The sequence below is a fragment of the Dromiciops gliroides genome, chromosome 2 (assembly GCF_019393635.1).
Source record: "Dromiciops gliroides isolate mDroGli1 chromosome 2, mDroGli1.pri, whole genome shotgun sequence".
Taxonomy (NCBI): Eukaryota; Metazoa; Chordata; class Mammalia; order Microbiotheria; family Microbiotheriidae; genus Dromiciops; species Dromiciops gliroides.
The window spans coordinates 371,385,054-371,393,641 of record NC_057862.1 but is presented as its reverse complement, the minus strand read 5'-3'; positions in this window follow the sequence as shown (position 1 = coordinate 371,393,641).

The following is an 8,588-nucleotide window of genomic DNA, read 5'->3' as shown; positions in this document are numbered from 1 at the left end:
CAAATCTGTATTTCAGATACATTTTTAAAACAAGTATAAAGGGAAAGTAAAATTTTGCTCCCAGAAATGCTTATGATGTTCACTTTACCTCAAAATTCTCACTTTGTCTTCCCTTCAGAAAAGAGAAAATTTAAAGGCTAGTTAATAGGTAAGAGAACAAATCTGACATTCCACCCCTTGGTCTCTCCAGATCTGGATGCTTTTTCTCCTTCTGGGTTTGAAGGATTATAGGGATGGGAGAGGAGCAGGATATTATTTCCACTTAGGTTAGGTCTGAGCCATCCACAGGCTCAATTTGTAGTAACTCTTTAATTTAACTCATTTTTCCCCAAATCTATTTCCTGCTTCTAAAAATCTTTGAGGTTAGAACTCTGTTTTTCATGGTACAAGATACCAGTTCTTTTGCTTTTGTCCTAAAACTTCATTTTGTAAATTTACTGACAGTCTCCTCCAGCATTCTGAACATCTGTCTTCCTTGGCCCTTCTCTAGCTCCCCTGAGATTACATTATCCTCAGAGCTGTGCATGCAGAAAGGCAGCATAGTGTGGGGGCAAAGAACATTGGAATGGGAGTCAGGAGATCTGGCTTGTAGCCCCAGCTCTGCTTCTCACTTGCTTCCTGTTTTATAGTTCAAAGACTCCTTCCAGCTCTGATGTTCTATATTCTAGTTACAACATCCCTTCTAACTTTAACATTCTCTGATTCCCAGAGAAGACCCACTATGGTCTTAGACATGTGCCTAGAAATCCCCAATATAGTCGAATGTTTTTGTTTTATGTTTTGATAATACTCAGCAAGAAGTTGGGCTTCAATCAAAACAGTCTATTGTGTTCCCTGAAAAAAACATTTTGTAAACCATAAAATTCAGTATATATTGTAAATAACCATATTGAGTCAATTCTAAAGGCAGCGGTTTCATGATGTTTTGATTGGCTGTGTGATTTCACTAGCAAGTAGATCACCACCTCCAGCACAACTAGGACTAATAGGGAGTTGCCTGGGGCTGCTGAGAGGGTAAGTAACTTGTTCAGGGTCACATAGCCAGAATAAGTCAGAGGCAGGCTTTGAATTCAGGTCTACCTGACTGGCAGGACAGTTCTATCCAATTACCATGCTGTCTCTTTCCAAAATGTATTTCTACTATAAAATGATTTTAGCACCTTCTAATGCTCCATTTCAGAAGTCAATGAATGTCTGGTGGAAGACACCCTGGTGGAAGAGGGAGGGAATAAAAGGAATTAAGCATTTATATTATCATACCAACGGTGTGCCAGGCACTAAATGTTTTATAAATATTATCTTGTTTGATACTCACAACAACCCTGGGAAATAGGTACTTTTCCTATTCCCATTTTACAGTTGAGGAAAGTGAGGCAAACAGAGATTAAGTGAATTGCCCTATCTACCATACCACCTGGCTGTTTGGTCTCTAGTCTAACTACCTTCTTTTGCAGAGGAAGAAAGGGACCCAGAGAGATTAAGGGATTCCATTAAAGTTATACTACCTATTAGTAGGAGACTTTATGTCATTTATAGAGGAAAATACAATTGGTCTGCTGAACAAGGTAAATTTTTGGTTTTTCAGTGGCCTCACTGAATAGAGAAAGGCAGGAACACTAGCATATTATTGATAGCAATGTGCATTGGTCCAGCCATTCTGGAAATTAATTGCAAATTATTTTAAGAAAGTGACTTAAATGTCCACACCCTCTGATGTAGAAGTTTACTGATTCATTGTTTTCCTCTAAGGAGAGGATAGAGATAGGAAGAGAGAGAAACCATCCTTCCCCCTCCATAGCTTTGTGGCTTTCAGGTGGAGTCCCTTTGAGCCCAGACCAGAGCCCCTTGTGTGAAGGGATTCTCTAACCTCTTTGGGGCTCAACCCTTCAAAACCACCCTTGTTCCTAAACACCTCTTGCCTGGACTCCTGCAATAGTGCCTTAATTGATCTCTCCAACCCCATCTTTTATAAAACTTCCAAAGGACAACCTCTCCTAAAGCCAGGCTCTGACCATGTCACTGTGCTTCTCAATGAACTCTAATTGTTCCCTAATACTTCTCAGAGCACATGTAAGCTTATTTAAAACCCTTTATAACCTTCTCCCAATCAATTTTTTCCAACCTCATAACACATTATTCTACTTCAGGCACTCCATGGTCCATTCAAAATGCTCTTCTCTTCCCTTTTCCATAGATTTGTATTCCTGGACATTTACATTGGTTTTCTAATATATGTGGAATGCAGGCCCTCTTCACCTGTACCTCTTATAAGTTGTACTTATTTTCAATACCTACATCAAGCATCACCGTGTCTGTAAAGTCTTTTTGTACCCCCACTCCCCAAGCAGTCAATGCATACTCCCCCAGAAGCACCTGGCATCTATTATGTAAATTCCTATGTTAGCAAAGCTAGGTGGTGCAGGAGATAGAGAGTCAGGCCTGGAGTCAGGGAGTCTCATCTTCTTGAATTCAAATCCAGTTTCAGACACTGACTAGCTGACCATGAGACCCTGGGCAAGTGCCTTAACCCTCCTTGCTTCAGTTTCCTCATCTATAAAATGAGTCAGAAAAGGAAATGGCAAATCATTCTAGTATCTTTGCCAAGAAAATCCCAAATGAGGTCACAGAGAGCCAAATGGAACTGAAATCACTGAACAACATTAAATCTATCAATATTCCTGTTATTTTCCCCCTCTAAATTGTAAAGTCCTTGAGAATGAGCACTATCTCACCTTTGTTTATATACCCTTAGTACTTAGCACAGTTTCAGGTACCTAGGAGATGTCTAATATATGCTATTTATCAATTTATTAAGATGAAAAAGAAAGAAATTTCTCAGACACAATAAAATATTTATAGTGATAATTTTTGTAGTAGTAAAGACCTGGTTATGAAGTCAATGTCCATCACTTGGGGAAATATTAAACTCATCATGGTAGATGCATGTAGTAGAATGCTGCTATACCATAAAACCTGATGAGCATGAAGGGTGCAAAGAAGCATGGAAAGAAGCATGGAAAGACATATAAATGCATGGAAAATGAAGTAAACAGAATCAGGAAAATAATGTACCGGATGACTAAAACTATATAAATGAAAAATCATGACAAGACAACTCTTGAATCTGAATATTGTATGCTTATAATGATCAAGCTTGGGCATGAAGAAAAGAGGAGAAATGTACATATGTAATGCACATATATGAAACCTCATATATGTGTATCCAGATACATGTATATCCAGATGTATGGATATGTATCTACATGTGTATGTACTTATGTGTATGTTTCTACCTGTATATGCATATAATTAGATGAGTACATACATGTACCTATATATTCATATACCTTGATATATGTACATGACTATTATATATGTTGGGTTATGACTGGAATATTCTATATTGCATCAGACTTGGTTAATTTGTTGGTTTCATTTGCTGCACCTATTTATTATTCTTTTTCTCTCTTGTTCTTTGTTACTGTTAAGGGCTAAAATTCTAGCTAGTCTGTCTAAAATATCTAATGACTGGTCGCCAATAAATTATAAGCTTTAGCAAGAGTTAGGCTTTTAAGCATTTATTAAGGAAAATAAGAACTTGGTAAAGAGAGAGAGAAAGGCCTCCATTCATCTATCTATTAAAGGGAGAGCACATTTCTAGCTCCCCTCTCCGCCAGAGTCCCCATGAAAAAGTCCCAGTCAGAGCACCAGGCTCCTACCTTCTTCCTCCCACAAGCAGACATCACTTCCTGACGCCAAAGAAAAGACTCCTGCTTTTGCCCTCAAAGACCTTCACTTCATGGTGGAGCTTTTCTACAGTAAGTCTCCAGCAGGTGGCATCATTCCAATCATTACATTACCAAGAATAGCTCCCAGGTAGGAGAAAAGAGAAGGCTACAACTGGGAAATAAAGACATTGTAATAATTTTTAATAAATTCTAATGAAAATTGCTTTAGATACTTGATCAGAACAGAGTTCTCTAAATCACTTGCCTGACATAGCCTGATTGTACAAGCTGGGAGCAAGGTCCTGGAGCAGGTTGGGGAAAGGATGAATCTGGAAAGTCCCCTAGGGATATGAGTAGAAAGAGGCTTCCTTCCCTAGCCCTGGAACCCCAGAGGAGGGTAGAACTTGGCTGGTGCATCTCACCTGTATCTTTAGCAGCAGGAATCACAGAAGGAATTCAGGCCCTCTCTGTCTCCTCCTGTTAGCATCTGCATATAGGAGAGGTCCTTATATAGCAAAACCACACAGAGGAAGCAGGAAACTCAGAATTAATTATAGATTTCAAGGAAATGGTTTGGTATATGTTACTTGTGGTGCTGCCAAGATCCTCCAAAGTCAATAATTGATGACCTTATTGCCAGAAGGGTGAGGAAAACAAGCCATAGGTTAGTTAAACAGATGTTAATGTCAATCTGCCATTCAACAAATGAAGCTTTAATGAAGATGGGCAACCTGAAGCATCCTGATTTTGGTGAGTTTCTTTCTTTTTTTAAAAATTAATTTTTATTTTTTCCAATGACATGTAAAGATAGTTTTCAACATTCCTTTTTATAAGATTTTGAATACCAAGCCTCCCCTCTCCCTAAGATAGCTATCATATTAAACAAATTTCCACATTAGTTGTGTTGTGGAAGAAATTTGGAACAAAGGGGAAAAAGCATGAGAGAGAAAAAACAACAATCAAAATTAAAATAGTATGCTTTGATCTTCATTTAGACTCCATAGTTCTTTCTCTGGGTATGGAGAGTATTTTTCATCATGAGTCTTTTGGAATTATCTTGGACCACTTTATTGCTGAGATAGGCTAAGTGTATCACAGTGGATCTTATCACAATGTTGTTGTTACTGTCTATAATGTTCTCCTGGTTCTGCTCACTTCACTCAGTATCAGTTCATGTAAGTCGTTTGAGGTTTTTCTGAAAGCATTCTTATCATTTTTAAAGCACAGTAGTATTCCATTACATTCATATACTATAATTTGTTCAGCCATTCCCCAATTGGATATGCCCTCATTTTCCAATTCTTTGACATAATTTCTGGGTAAAGGATGTAGATTACAGCTACCATGAGGGAGATCTCCATGCCCAAATACAGACCTTATCTTTTAGAAATCCCAATAGTTATATATTATGACATGTAACTAGGACAAGTGAATTTCTAGTCTCTTTTTGAAGGTCTATAAAGAGGGGGAAGCCACTATTTCATGGAACAAAGAATGGCCCTTTTGGACAGTTCTAATCTTTTTGCCATATTGCTCTTTCCATGGCGACTGGTTGTTCCATCTGCGACCCAGTTTACTCATCTCAAAATTGAAGGGGATGAATCTGTTGAGATCCTTTCCAAATCTATTGTCCTTTAATGTAGCTCTAGGAACAACTAAAGAGAGATGAGTTTCTTCCTCCCCTCTTCTTCTTCTTTTGTTTTTTGAAGGGCAATTAAGGTTAAGTGACTTGCCCATGATCCCACAGCTAGTAAGTGTCAAGTATCTGAGGCCCAATGTGAACTCAGGTTCTCCTGAATCCAGGGCTGGTACTTTTTCCACTGGGCCACCTAGCTGCCCTCCCCTCTTCTTCTTTGGGTTAAATCCTTTTGATGATGTAAGCCAAGCTTCCCTGGGCATGGATAGTCTTAATATGGAGATGTCCTTGAGGGGCTTTGGAAGCATGTCCAAATTGTTTAATTTGGAGGCTATTTCACCCTTTCAGCAGAGTGGGTCTAGGGCCTGGGGGTAGCCTCCTTTATGGGCTTCCTGCATCTTTAGAACTAGGAAGACTGAGCCATTTTCCTTTTCAACAATGATTGTTTTTGCCATCTTTGGGGTGGGGGGGTCTCTTTTTCTTGCTATGCTGTCTTGCTGCCTTGCTCTTTATTTATTTATCTGCTTCTTTATTTTAGGCAGCTCTTATCTTCTGTGTTGAGCATTCATACCAAGAACTGAGATGCTGAGGGGGGGAAGGGAATTTTTTTCCTCCTCCCTCTCTTTTGTCCTGGCTCTGAGAAATGAAAAATGAGAAAATTTTATTTCTGTTCTGTGTGATTTGTCCTCAATTTCAGGTGTTGGAGCTGATCTTCATGGACTCAGGTAGACACGATGACTTGGGAACCAGGATTGCAGGTGAAGTGATGTAGCCAGCCAGCTCAGCATTAAAACCCTGATGTAATGGAATGTATTAATTTGATCATTGACAATGATATGCTAAGGATTAGTAAAAATCCAGCAGTTCAACAGCTTAAGAAGTGAGTCCAGCTTTTCAGACCAGAGTCCAGCCTTTTAGACTAGAATCCAGACCAGAGTCCAGCTTTCCAGACCAGAGACCAGACCAGCGTCCTGGTGACATCTTACCACTCCAAGAAGACAAGAGCTCAGAGACGTTATATGAACAGCTTTGTTTTGTTGTTGCTTTTTTCTCCTTCTGTTATTATATACACCATCTGTAACATGTACTCTCTGCAGAGGTCCTCCCTCTGAAAGGCTAATGTCAAAGCGTCACATTCATGAGGGACCGCCCCTCTGGACAAAACTTTTCTCTATCCCTTTTCTATACTGATATTAACATATTGTTTGCTAGCATAGGGTATTATGTTCTGATTTATTTGGCTGTTTCATCAGCAAACCCTTATGTGTTTTCCAAAGAAACAAACATGGGGAATGTGGTAAAAATTATTTGTGGTATAGGCAGCTTTTGAAGGACCTCCCCTTTTGGGGGAGAAAAGATTGAATGCTAACTGAAGGGAGGTTAAAGGGCACTTCTGGAACGCTAAGCTTTCGAGGCACTTCCAGAATGCCAACTCTAGAGTGACTTCCAGAACATGAGTTCACTCTCTATAGCTGGTGACTGAGGTCCTGGTGGTGTGCAAGCAACCTTAGACTGGCGGGCTACTCAGGTTGGTGAGTTACTTACTTAAAACCCTAAATTCCTTTGAACCAGCTTAAGTTAAGTTTAGAGTTAAGAGCATTCCTCTGTATTTCTATTTTCCTATTTCCTTATTTTTGATTTTTATTAGTTTCACTTTTGTTGTTTAAGTAATTCCCAAGTAATAAAATCTGATCCTTTTGTGAACTAAAGCTTAGAGGCTCCTTTCTTATTGGCCTGGGAGAAGTATCTAAAAAGGGCAGTTCAGAGGGGAGTTTAAACCTAAAAGGGTCCCTCATATTTCTGGGACCCCAATATTAAGGCGAGTCACCCAAATAACACTCCATATATCAAATTTTGGCCCTCACACTAAGAAGCCTGGGTGACTGGGACTCAGGATCAAGGAGGGTTTTGGACTTGGAACAGGGACTGTGATCTATGGGAACCAACCTAAACCATGAACCTAAGTCCCCTACTTTCCCCAGAGACTGAGATGTTTGAAGAAGGGAGGGGAATTATGTTTTCTACATGTTCAGGCAATATTTTTATATTTTAAAAAATATCTTTTATTAGTATGAGTTAGCCAGTCCATGAAGGGTTAGAATGACATTTGTGAAACTCCTGGAGATTAATTCTTATCATCCTGTGTTAATTGTATTCTATCTCTGTCCAGTTTTGTCCTAAAAGTTTTTAATTAAAAATGTATATGGCTCAAGAATCTGGGTAATGTTCCTGCTACCTATATGATCTTGAGAGCCTGTGATTGTAGGTTATAGAAGCTTCCTCTGTGAGTAGGAGAATCAGAATGCGAACCAGAGTGCTTACTATGCAATGGTCAGAAGAAACTATGACTACAGAGAGGGAATCTTTTAGAGTCCAGGAGAGTTAGAAGTTTTAACTTAAGAGTTAAGGTCTCATATCAAAGTGCAAAGAAAAGGTTAGGACAATCAAGATTTATTTGTTACAGGGGCAGCTAGGTGGTGGAGTGGATAAAGCACTGGCCCTGGATTCAGGAGGACCTGAGTTCAAATCTGGCCTCAGACACTTGACACTTACTAGCTGTGTGACCCTGGGCAAGTCACTTAACCCTCATTGCCCTGCAGCCCCCCAAAAAAGGTTTATTTGCCCTGTGACTTTTTCTAAGTATTTTAAACTCATTGGGCTCCAGTTTTCTCATCTTTAAACAAAAGTCTTGGATTATATACTATTCAAAATCTTTTAGAGTGCTCAATACCATAGACTCTAATCACCACTGAGAAGTTCAAGTGTCAATGACAGTATGAATTAGTTGAATCAGATTTCTCTTAAGAGCTAAGGAGGGGCAGCTGGGTGGTGCAGTGGATAGAGTACTGGCTCTGGATTCAGGAGGACCTGAGTTCAAATCCAGCCTCAGACACTTGACACTTACTAGCTGTGTGACCCTGGGCAAGTCACTTAAGCCTCATTGCCCTGCCAAAAAAAAAAAAAAGACCTAAGGAAATTCCTTGTCCTGAGTTGGTAGTAGGGCAAGGAAAAGGGTGAGAGAGATAACAGGGAAGGAAAATTGCTGCTCTTTTCCAACAAGGTGACTTCAGTTTACATGCCAGGAAAATAATATACACAATGCCTGCAATAATGGAAATCATTATTTTTTATTCCTATCATTTATAAAATTATATGAAATAATAGAAAGAAAATTGTGTACCCCTGTGTTTTTCCTATATTTATTCGTAAAACTTCTAATATAT